Genomic DNA, 14,525 nt, shown 5'->3' on the forward strand with positions numbered 1-14,525 from the left:
TAGATTATAGAATGTAAGACACAGAATATAGAATGTAGAAAACGGAATGCAAAATATAGAATACAGAATACAGAATGTAGAACACACAATGTAGAATATGGAAAACAGAATACAGAACCGAGAATTTAGAACATGGAATGCAGAACACAGAGTTTAGAATATAGAATACAGAATACTGAATATAAAATTTTGAATATAGAATGTAGAACACAGAATATGGAATGTAGAATACGGAATGCAGAATATTGAATACACAATATAGAATGTAGAACACAGAATTTAAAATATAGAGTATAGAATACTGAAAATAGAATTTAGAATATAGAATGAAGAACACAGAAAATAGAATATATAATACAGAATATAGAACCCAAAATTTAGAACATGGAATGCAAAACAGAGAATATAGAATATAGAATACAGAATACTGAATATAGAATTTAGAATATACAATGTAGAACACAGAATATAGAATATAGAATACGGAATGCAGAATAAAGTATACAGAAAATAGAATATAGAACACAGAATATAGAATATGGAAAACAGAATACAAAACCCAGAATTGAGAACATGGAATGAAGAACACAGAATTTAGAATACACAAAACAGAATACTGAATATAGAATTTCGAATATAGAATGTAGAACACAGAATTTAGTATATAGAATAAAGAATACTGAATATAGATTTTAGAAGATAGAATGTAGAACACAGAATATAGAATATAGAATAGAGAATAAAGAACCCAGAACTTAGAACACGGAAAGCAGACACAGAATTTAGAATATAGAATACAGAATACTTAATACAAAATTTACAGTATACAATTTGAACACAGAGTATAGAATATAGAATACGGAGTACTGAATATAGAATTTAGAATATAGAATGTAGAACACAGAATATAGAACATAGAATAGAGTATATGGAACACAAAATTTAGAACATGGAAAGCAGAACACAGAATTTAGAATATAGAATGCAGAATACTGAATATAGAGTTAAGAATATAGAATTTAGAACACAGAATATAGAATATAGAATACAGAATATAGAACACAAAATTTAGAAGATGGAATGCAGTACACAGAATTTAAAATATAGAACAGCAATACTGAATATAGAATATGAATATACAATGTAGAACACAGAATTTAGAATATAGAATACAGAATACTGAATTTGGAATTTAGAATATAGAATGTAGAACACAGAATATGGAATGTAGAATATGGAATGCAGAATATTGAACACAGAATATAGAATGTAGAACACAGAATTTAGAATATGGAAAACAGAATACAGAACCCAGAATTAAGAACATTGAATGCAGAACTAGGAATTTAGAATATACAATACCGAATACTAAATATAGAATAAGAATATACAATGTAGAACACAGAATTTAGAATATAGAATACAGAATACTGAATAAAGAATTAGGAATATACAATGTAGAACACAGAATATAGAATATGGAAAACAGAATACAAAACCCAGAATTGAGAACATGGAATGCAGAACACAGAATTAAGAATATAGAAAACAGAATACTGAATATAGAATTTCGAATATAGAATGTAGAACACAGAATTTAGAATATAGAATAAAGAATACTGAATATAGATTTTAGAAGATAGAATGTAGAACACAGAATATAGAATAGAGAATAGAGAATAGAGAACCCAGAACTTAGAACACGGAAAGCAGACACAGAATTTAGAATATAGAATACAGAATACTTAATACAAAATTTACAGTATACAATTTGAACACAGAGTATAGAATATAGAATACGGAGTACTGAATATAGAATTGAGAATATAGAATGTAGAACACAGAATATAGAACATAGAATAGAGTATATGGAACACAAAATTTAGAACATGGAAAGCAGAACACAGAATTTAGAATATAGAATGCAGAATACTGAATATAGAGTTAAGAATATAGAATTTAGAACACAGAATATAGAATATAGAATACAGAATATAGAACACAAAATTTAGAAGATGGAATGCAGTACACAGAATTTAAAATATAGAACAGCAATAGTGAATACAGAATATGAATATACAATGTAGAACACAGAATTTAGAATATAGAATACAGAATACTGAATATCGAATTTAGAATATTGAATGTAGAACACAGAATGTAGAATATATTATGCAAAATACTGAATATAGAATTTAGAACATTGAATGCAGAACACAGAATTTAGAATATAGAATGCAGAATACTGTATATAGAATTTAGAATATAGAATGTAGAACACAGAATATAGAATATAGACAACGGAATGCAGAATATAAAATAAAGAATATAGAATGATGAACACAAATTATAGAATATAGAATAGAGAATATAGAACCCAGAATTAAGAACATGGAATGTTGAACACAGAATTTAGAATATAGAATACAAAATACTGAATTTCGAATTTAGAATATAGAATGTAGAACACAGAATATAGAATATAGAATACAGAATATAGAACACAAAGTTTAGAACTTGGAATGCAGTACACAGAATTTAAAATATAGAACAGCAATACTGAATATAGAATATGAATATACAATGTAGAAAACAGAATTTAGAATATAGAATACAGAATACTTAATATCGAATTTAGAATATTGAATGTAGGACACAGAATGTAGAATATATTATGCAGAATACTGAATATAGAATTTAGAATATAGAATGGAGAACACAGAATTTAGAATATAGATTTTAGAATAATGAATATAGAATTTAGAATATAGAATGTAGGACACAGAATATAGAATATAGAATACATAATATAGAACACAAAATTTAGAACATGGAATGCACAACACAGAATTTAGAATATAGAATACAGATACTGAATATAGAATTTAGAATATACAATGTAAAACACAGAATATAGAATATAGAATACGGAATGCAGAATATTGAATACAGAAGATAGAATATAGAACACAGAATATAGAATATGGAAAACAGAATGCAAAACCCAGAATTGATTACATGGAATGAAGAACACAGAATTTAGAATATAGAAAACAGAATACTGAATATAGAATTTAGAATATACAATGTATTACACAGAATATAGAATATAGACTACGGAATGCAGAATATACAATTTAGTGTATAGAATGTTGAACACATATTATAGAATATAGAATAGAGAATATAGAACCCAGAATTTAGAATATGGATTGTAGAACACAGAATTTAGAATATAGAATACAGAATACTGAATTTCGAATTTAGACTATAGAATGTAGAACACAGAATATGGAATGTAGAATATGGAATGCAGAATATTGAATACAGAACATAGAATATAGAACACAGTATATAGAATATAGATTAGAGAATATATAACGCAGAATTAAGAACATGGAATGCAGAACACAGAATTTGGAATATAAAATACAGAATACTGAATATAGAATTTAGAATATAGAATGTAGAACACAGAATATAGATTATAGAATAGAGAATATAGAACCCCGAATTTTGAACATGGAATTCCGAACACCGAATTTAGAATATAGAATACAGAATACTGAATATAGAATTTAGAACATAGAATGCGGAACACAGCAATTAGAATATAGAATACAAATACTGAATACAGATTTTAAACATGGAATGCAGAACCCAGAATATAGAATATAGAATACGGAATACTGAATATAGTATTAAGAATGTAGAATGAAGAACAGAGAATATAGAATATAGAGTATAGAATATAGAAAGCAGAATTAGAACATGGAATGCAGAAAACAGAATTTAGAATATAGAATAAGAATACTGAATATAGAATTTAGAGTATAGAATGTAGAACACAGAGTATAGAATATAGAATACGGAATACTGAATATAGGATTTAGATTATAGAATGTAAGACACAGAATATAGAATGTAGAAAACGGAATGCAAAATATAGAATACAGAATACAGAATGTAGAACACACAATGTAGAATATGGAAAACAGAATACAGAACCGAGAATTTAGAACATGGAATGCAGAACACAGAGTTTAGAATATAGAATACAGAATACTGAATATAAAATTTTGAATATAGAATGTAGAACACAGAATATGGAATGTAGAATACGGAATGCAGAATATTGAATACACAATATAGAATGTAGAACACAGAATTTAAAATATAGAGTATAGAATACTGAAAATAGAATTTAGAATATAGAATGAAGAACACAGAAAATAGAATATATAATACAGAATATAGAACCCAAAATTTAGAACATGGAATGCAAAACAGAGAATATAGAATATAGAATACAGAATACTGAATATAGAATTTAGAATATACAATGTAGAACACAGAATATAGAATATAGAATACGGAATGCAGAATAAAGTATACAGAAAATAGAATATAGAACACAGAATATAGAATATGGAAAACAGAATACAAAACCCAGAATTGAGAACATGGAATGAAGAACACAGAATTTAGAATACACAAAACAGAATACTGAATATAGAATTTCGAATATAGAATGTAGAACACAGAATTTAGTATATAGAATAAAGAATACTGAATATAGATTTTAGAAGATAGAATGTAGAACACAGAATATAGAATATAGAATAGAGAATAAAGAACCCAGAACTTAGAACACGGAAAGCAGACACAGAATTTAGAATATAGAATACAGAATACTTAATACAAAATTTACAGTATACAATTTGAACACAGAGTATAGAATATAGAATACGGAGTACTGAATATAGAATTTAGAATATAGAATGTAGAACACAGAATATAGAACATAGAATAGAGTATATGGAACACAAAATTTAGAACATGGAAAGCAGAACACAGAATTTAGAATATAGAATGCAGAATACTGAATATAGAGTTAAGAATATAGAATTTAGAACACAGAATATAGAATATAGAATACAGAATATAGAACACAAAATTTAGAAGATGGAATGCAGTACACAGAATTTAAAATATAGAACAGCAATACTGAATATAGAATATGAATATACAATGTAGAACACAGAATTTAGAATATAGAATACAGAATACTGAATTTGGAATTTAGAATATAGAATGTAGAACACAGAATATGGAATGTAGAATATGGAATGCAGAATATTGAACACAGAATATAGAATGTAGAACACAGAATTTAGAATATGGAAAACAGAATACAGAACCCAGAATTAAGAACATTGAATGCAGAACTAGGAATTTAGAATATACAATACCGAATACTAAATATAGAATAAGAATATACAATGTACAACACAGAATTTAGAATATAGAATACAGAATACTGAATAAAGAATTAGGAATATACAATGTAGAACACAGAATATAGAATATGGAAAACAGAATACAAAACCCAGAATTGAGAACATGGAATGCAGAACACAGAATTAAGAATATAGAAAACAGAATACTGAATATAGAATTTCGAATATAGAATGTAGAACACAGAATTTAGAATATAGAATAAAGAATACTGAATATAGATTTTAGAAGATAGAATGTAGAACACAGAATATAGAATAGAGAATAGAGAATAGAGAACCCAGAACTTAGAACACGGAAAGCAGACACAGAATTTAGAATATAGAATACAGAATACTTAATACAAAATTTACAGTATACAATTTGCACACAGAGTATAGAATATAGAATACGGAGTACTGAATATAGAATTGAGAATATAGAATGTAGAACACAGAATATAGAACATAGAATAGAGTATATGGAACACAAAATTTAGAACATGGAAAGCAGAACACAGAATTTAGAATATAGAATGCAGAATACTGAATAAAGAGTTAAGAATATAGAATTTAGAACACAGAATATAGAATATAGAATACAGAATATAGAACACAAAATTTAGAAGATGGAATGCAGTACACAGAATTTAAAATATAGAACAGCAATAGTGAATACAGAATATGAATATACAATGTAGAACACAGAATTTAGAATATAGAATACAGAATACTGAATATCGAATTTAGAATATTGAATGTAGAACACAGAATTTAGAATATATTATGCAAAATACTGAATATAGAATTTAGAACATTGAATGCAGAACACAGAATTTAGAATATAGAATGCAGAATACTGTATATAGAATTTAGAATATAGAATGTAGAACACAGAATATAGAATATAGACTACGGAATGCAGAATATAAAATAAAGAATATAGAATGATGAACACAAATTATAGAATATAGAATAGAGAATATAGAACCCAGAATTAAGAACATGGAATGTTGAACACAGAATTTAGAATATAGAATACAAAATACTGAATTTCCAATTTAGAAAATAGAATGTAGAACACAGAATATAGAATATAGAATACAGAATATAGAACACAAAGTTTAGAACTTGGAATGCAGTACACAGAATTTAAAATATAGAACAGCAATACTGAATATAGAATATGAATATACAAGGTTGAAAACAGAATTTAGGATATAGAATACAGAATACTTAATATCGAATTTAGAATATTGAATGTAGGACACAGAATGTAGAATATATTATGCAGAATACTGAATATAGAATTTAGAATATAGAATGGAGAACACAGAATTTAGAATATAGATTTTAGAATAATGAATATAGAATTTAGAATATAGAATGTAGGACACAGAATATAGAATATAGAATACATAATATAGAACACAAAATTTAGAACATGGAATGCACAACACAGAATTTAGAATATAGAATACAGATACTGAATATAGAATTTAGAATATACAATGTAAAACACAGAATATAGAATATAGAATACGGAATGCAGAATATAGAATACAGAAGATAGAATATAGAACACAGAATATAGAATATGGAAAACAGGATACAAAACCCAGAATTGAGGACATGGAATGAAGAACACAGAATTTAGAATATAGAAAACAGAATACTGAATATAGAATTTAGAATATACAATGTAGTACACAGAATATAGAATATAGACTACGGAATGCAGAATATACAATTTAGTGTATAGAATGTTGAACACATATTATAGAATATAGAATAGAGAATATAGAACCCAGAATTTAGAATATGGATTGTAGAACACAGAATTTAGAATATAGAATACAGAATACTGAATTTCGAATTTAGACTATAGAATGTAGAACACAGAATATGGAATGTAGAATATGGAATGCAGAATATTGAATACAGAACATAGAATATAGAACACAGTATATAGAATATAGATTAGAGAATATATAACGCAGAATTAAGAACATGGAATGCAGAACACAGAATTTGGAATATAAAATACAGAATACTGAGTATAGAATTTAGAATATAGAATGTAGAACACAGAATATAGATTATAGAATAGAGAATATAGAACCCCGAATTTTGAACATGGAATTCCGAACACCGAATTTAGAATATAGAATACAGAATACTGAATATAGAAATTAGAACATAGAATGCGGAACACAGCAATTAGAATATAGAGTACAAATACTGAATACAGATTTTAAAACATGGAATGCAGAACCCAGAATATAGAATATAGAATACGGAATACTGAATATAGAATTAAGAATGTAGAATGAAGAACAGAGAATATAGAATATAGAGTATAGAATATAGAAAGCAGAATTAGAACATGGAATGCAGAAAACAGAATTTAGAATATAGAATAAGAATACTGAATATAGAATTTAGAGTATAGAATGTAGAACACAGAGTATAGAATATAAAATACGGAATACTGAATATAGGATTTAGATTATAGAATGTAAGACACAGAATATAGAATGTAGAAAACGGAATGCAAAATATAGAATACAGAATACAGAATGTAGAACACACAATGTAGAATATGGAAAACAGAATACAGAACCGAGAATTTAGAACATGGAATGCAGAACACAGAGTTTAGAATATAGAATACAGAATACTGAATATAAAATTTTGAATATAGAATGTAGAACACAGAATATGGAATGTAGAATACGGAATGCAGAATATTGAATACACAAAATAGAATGTAGAACACAGAATTTAAAATATAGAGTATAGAATACTGAAAATAGAATTTAGAATATAGAATGAAGAACACAGAAAATAGAATATATAATACAGAATATAGAACCCAAAATTTAGAACATGGAATGCAAAACAGAGAATATAGAATATAGAATACAGAATACTGAATATAGAATTTAGAATATACAATGTAGAACACAGAATATAGAATATAGAATACGGAATGCAGAATAAAGTATACAGAAAATAGAATATAGAACACAGAATATAGAATATGGAAAACAGAATACAAAACCCAGAATTGAGAACATGGAGTGAAGAACACAGAATTTAGAATACAGAAAACAGAATACTGAATATAGAATTTCAAATATAGAATGTTGAACACAGAATTTAGAATATAGGATAAAGAATACTGAATATTGAATTTAGAATATAGAATGTAGAACAAAGTATATAATATATAGATTAGAGAATATAGAAACCAGAATTTAGAACATGGAATGCAGAACACAGAATTTAGAATATAGAATACAGAATACTGAATATAGAATTTAGAATATACAATGTAGAACACAGAATATAGAATATAGACTACCGAATGCAGAATATAGAATATAGAGAATAGAATGATGAACACACATTATAGAATATAGAATAGAGAATATAGAACCCAGAATTAAGAACATGGAATGTAGAACACAGAATTTAGAATATTGAATACAGAATACTGAAGTTCGAATTTAGGATATAGAATGTAGAACACAGAATATGGAATGTAGAATATGGAATTCAGAATATTGAATACAGAATATAGAATGTAGAACACAGAATTTAGAATATGGAAAACGGAATTCAGAACCCAGAATTTAGAACATTGAATGCAGAACTAGGAATTTAGAATATAGAATACAGATTACTGAATATAGAATTTAGAATATACAATGTAGAACACCGAATTAAGAATATAGAATACAGAATACTGAATATAGAAATTAGTATATACAATATAGAACACTGAATATAGAATATAGAATACGGAATGCAGAATATAGAATACAGAAGTTAGAATATAGAACACAGAATATAGAATATGGGAAACAGAATACAAAACGCAGAATTGAGAACATGGAATGAAGAACACAGAATTTAGAATATAGAAAACAGAATACTGAATATAGAATTTCAAATATAGAATGATGAACACAGAATTTAGAATATAGAATAAAGAATACTGAATATTGAATTAAGAATATAGAATGTAGAACACAGTACATAAAATATAGATTAAAGAATATAGAATCCGGAATTTAGAACATGGAATGCAGAACACAGATTTTAGAATATAGAATACAGAATAATTTATATAGAATTTAAAATATACAAAGTAGAACACAGAATATAGAATATAGACTACGGAATTCAGAATATAGTATATAGGATATAGAATTATGAACACAAATTTTACAATATAGAATAGAGTACATAGAACCCAGAATTAAGAACATGGAATTTAGAACACAGAATTTAGAATATAGAATACAAAATACTGAATTTCGAATATAGAATATAGAATGCAGAACACAGAATATGGAATGTAGAATATGGAATGCAGAATATTGAATAAAGAATATTGAATGTAGAACACAGTATATAGAATATAGATTAGAGAATATAGAACGCAGAATTTAGAACATGGAATGCAGAACACAGAATTTGGAATATAGAATACAGAATACTTTATATAGAATTTAGAATATAGAATGTAGAACACAGAATTTAGTATAGAGAATTCAGAATACTGAATATAGAATTTAGAATATAGAATGTATAACACAGAATTTAGAATATAGACTACGGAGTGCAGAATATAGAATATAGAATAATGAGCACAAAATTTAGAATAGAGAATATAGAATCCAGAATTTAGAACATGGAATGCAGAACACTGAATTTAGAATATGCAATACAGAATACTAAATATAGAATATGAATATACAATGTAGAACACAGAATTAAGAATATAGAATACAGAATACTGAATATAGTATTAGGAATATACAATGTAGAACACAGAATATAGAATATAGAATACGGAATGCAGAATACAGAATACAGAATATAGAATGTAGACCACAGAATATAGAATATGGAAAACAGAATACAAAACCCAGAATTGAGAACATGGAAGGCAGAACACAGAATTTAGAATATACAAAACAGAATACTGAATATAGAATTTCGAATATAGAATGTAGAACACAGAATTTAGAATATAGAATAAAGAATACTGAATATAGATTTTAGAAGATAGAATGTAGAACACAGAATATAGAACATAGAATAGAGTATATGGAACAGAAAATTTCGAACATGGAAAGCAGAACACAGAATTTAGAATATAGAATGCAGAATACTGAATACAGAATTAAGAATATAGAATTTAGAACACAGAATATAGAATATAGAATACAGAATAAAGAACACAAAATTTAGAACATGGAATGCAGTACACAGAATTTAAAATATAGAACAGCAATACTGAATATAGAATATGAATATACAATGTAGAACACAGAATTTAGAATATAGAATACAGAATACTGAATTTGGAATTTAGGATATAGAATGTAGAACACAGAATATGGAATGTAGAATATGGAATGCAGAATATTGAACACAGAATATAGAATGTAGAACACAGAATTTAGAATATGGAAAACAGAATACAGAACCCAGAATTAAGAACATTGAATGCAGAACTAGGAATTTAGAATATACAATACCGAATACTAAATATAGAATAAGAATATACAATGTAGAACGCAGAATTTAGAATATAGAATACAGAATACTGAATATAGAACTAGGAATATACAATGTAGAACACAGAATATAGAATATGGAAAACAGAATACAAAACCCAGAATTGAGAATATGGAATGCAGAACACAGAATTAAGAATATAGAAAACAGAATACTGAATATAGAATTTCGAATATAGAATGTAGAACACAGAATTTAGAATATAGAATAAAGAATACTGAATATAGATTTTAGAAGATAGAATGTAGAACACAGAATATAGAATAGAGAATAGAGAATAGAGAACCCAGAACTTAGAACACGGAAAGCAGACACAGAATTTAGAATATAGAATACAGAATACTTAATACAAAATTTACAGTATACAATTTGAACACAGAGTATAGAATATAGAATATGGAGTACTGAATATAGAATTGAGAATATAGAAAGTAGAACACAGAATATAGAACATAGAATAGAGTATATGGAACACAAAATTTAGAACATGGAAAGCAGAACACAGAATTTAGAATATAGAATGCAGAATACTGAATATAGAGTTAAGAATATAGAATTTAGAACACAGAATATAGAATATAGAATACAGAATATAGAACACAAAATTTAGAAGATGGAATGCAGTACACAGAATTTAAAATATAGAACAGCAATAGTGAATACAGAATATGAATATACAATGTAGAACACAGAATTTAGAATATAGAATACAGAATACTGAATATCGAATTTAGAATATTGAATGTAGAACACAGAATGTAGAATATATTATGCAGAATACTGAATATAGAATTTAGAACATTGAATGCAGAACACAGAATTTAGAATATAGAATGCAGAATACTGTATATAGAATTTAGAATATAGAATGTAGAACACAGAATATAGAATATAGACTACGGAATGCAGAATATATAATAAAGAATATAGAATGATGAACACAAATTATAGAATATAGAATAGAGAATATAGAACCCAGAATTAAGAACATGGAATGTTGAACTCAGAATTTAGAATATGGAAAACACAATATAGAAACCAGAATTTAGAACATGGAATGCAGAACACAGAATTTAGAATATAGAATACGGAATACTAAATATAGAATATGAATATACAATGTAGAACACATAATTTAGAATATAGAATAGAGAATACTGAATATAGAATTAGGAATATACAATGTAGAACACAGAATTTAGAATATAGACTGTGGAATGCAGAATATAGGATATAGGATATAGAATTACGAACACAAATTATAGAATAGAGAATATAGAACCCAGAATTAAGAACATTGAATTTAGAACACAGAATTAGAATATAGAATACAAAATACTGAATTTCGAATTTAGAATATAGAATGTAGTACACAGTATATAGAATATATAATAGAGAATATAGAACCCGGAATTTAGAACACGGAATACAGAACACAGAATTTAGAATATAGAATACAGAATACTGAATATAGAATTTAGAAGATAGAATGTAGAACACAGAATATAGAATATAGAATAGAGAATATAGAACCCAGAACTTAGAACACGGAAAGCAGACACAGAATTTAGAATATAGAATACAGAATACTTAAAAAAAATTTACAGTATGCAATTTGAACACAGAGTATAGAATATAGAATACGGAGTACTGAATATAGAATTTAGAATATAGAATGTAGAACACAGAATATAGAACATAGAATAGAGTATATGGAACACAAAATTTAGAACATGGAATGCAGAACACAGAATTTAGAATATAGAATGCAGAATACTGAATATAGAATTAAGAATATAGAATTTAGAACATAGAATATAGAATATATAATACAGAAAATAGAACACAAGTTTACAACTTGGAATGCAGTACACAGAATTTAAAATATAGAACAGCAATACTGAATATAGAATATGAATATACAATGTAGAAAACAGAATTAAGAATATAGAATACAGAATACTGAATATCGAATTTAGAATATTGAATGTAGGACACAGAATGTAGAATATATTATGCAGAATACTGAATATAGAATTTAGAACATTGAATGCAGAACACAGAATTAAGAATATAGAATGCAGAATACTGTATATAGAATTTAGAATATACAATGTAGAACACAGAATATAGAATACAGAATACGGAATGCAGAATATAATATACAGAAGATAGAATATAGAACACAGAATATAGAATATGGAAAACAGAATATAGAACCCAGAATTTAGAAAATGGAATGCAGAACACAGAATTTAGAATATAGAATACAGAATACTTTATATAGAATTTAGAATATAGAATGTAGAACACAGAATATAGAATATAGACTACGGAATTCAGAATATAGGATACAGGATATAGAATTACGAACACAAATTATAGAATATAGAATAGAGTATATAGAACCCAGAATTAAGAATATGGAATTTATAACACAGAATTTAGAATATAGAATACAAAATACTGAATTTCGAATTTAGAATATAGAATGTAGAACACAGAATATGGAATGTAGAATATGGAATGCAGAATATTGAATACAGAATATAGAATGTAGAACACAGTATATAGAATATAGATTAGAGAATATAGAACGCAGAATTTAGAAAATGGAATGCAGAACACAGAATTTGAAATATAAAATACAGAATACTGAATATAGAATTTAGAATATAGAATGTAGAACACAGAATATAGATTATAGAATAGAGAATACAGAACCCAGAATTTTGAACCTGGAATTCCGAACACCGAATTTAGAATATATAATACAGAATACTGAATAAAGATTTAAGAATATATAATGTAAAACACAGAATATTGAATATAGAAAATGGAATGCATAATATAGTATGTAGAATATAGAATGAAGAACACAAATATACAATATATAATAGTGAATACAGAACCCAGAAATTAGAACACGGAAATCAGAACACAGAATTTAGAATATAGTATACATAATACTTAATTGAAAATTAGGAATACAGAATTTTGAACACAGAGAATAGAGTATAGAATACGGAATACTGAATATAGAATTTGAATATACAATGTAGAACACTGAATTTAGAATATAGAATAGAGAATACTGAATATAGAATTAAGAATATACAATGTAGAACACAGAGTATAGAATATAGTATACGGAATGCAGAATATAGAATACAGAATATAGAATGTAAAACACAGTATATAGAATATAGATTAGAGAATATAGAACCCAGAATTTAGAACATGGAATACAGAACACAGAATTTAGAATATAGAATACAGAATACTTTATATAGAATTTAGAATATAGAATGTAGAACACAGAATTTAGAATAGAGAATACAGAATACTGAATATAGAATTTAGAATATAGAATGTAGAACACAGAATATAGATTATAGAATAGAGAATACAGAACCCAGAATTTTGAACATGGAATTCCGAACACCGAATTTAGAATATAGAATACAGAATACTGAATATAGAATTTCGAAAATAGAATGCGGAACACAGAATTTACAATATAGAATACAGAATACTTAATATAGAATTTAGAACATACAATGCGGAACAGAACAATTAGAATATAGAATACAAATACTGAATACAGATTTTAAAACATGGAATGCATAACCCAGAATATAGAATAAAGAATAC

The sequence above is a fragment of the Vicugna pacos genome, unplaced genomic scaffold (assembly GCF_048564905.1).
Source record: "Vicugna pacos unplaced genomic scaffold, VicPac4 scaffold_16, whole genome shotgun sequence".
In the NCBI taxonomy this organism is placed as follows: Eukaryota; Metazoa; Chordata; class Mammalia; order Artiodactyla; family Camelidae; genus Vicugna; species Vicugna pacos.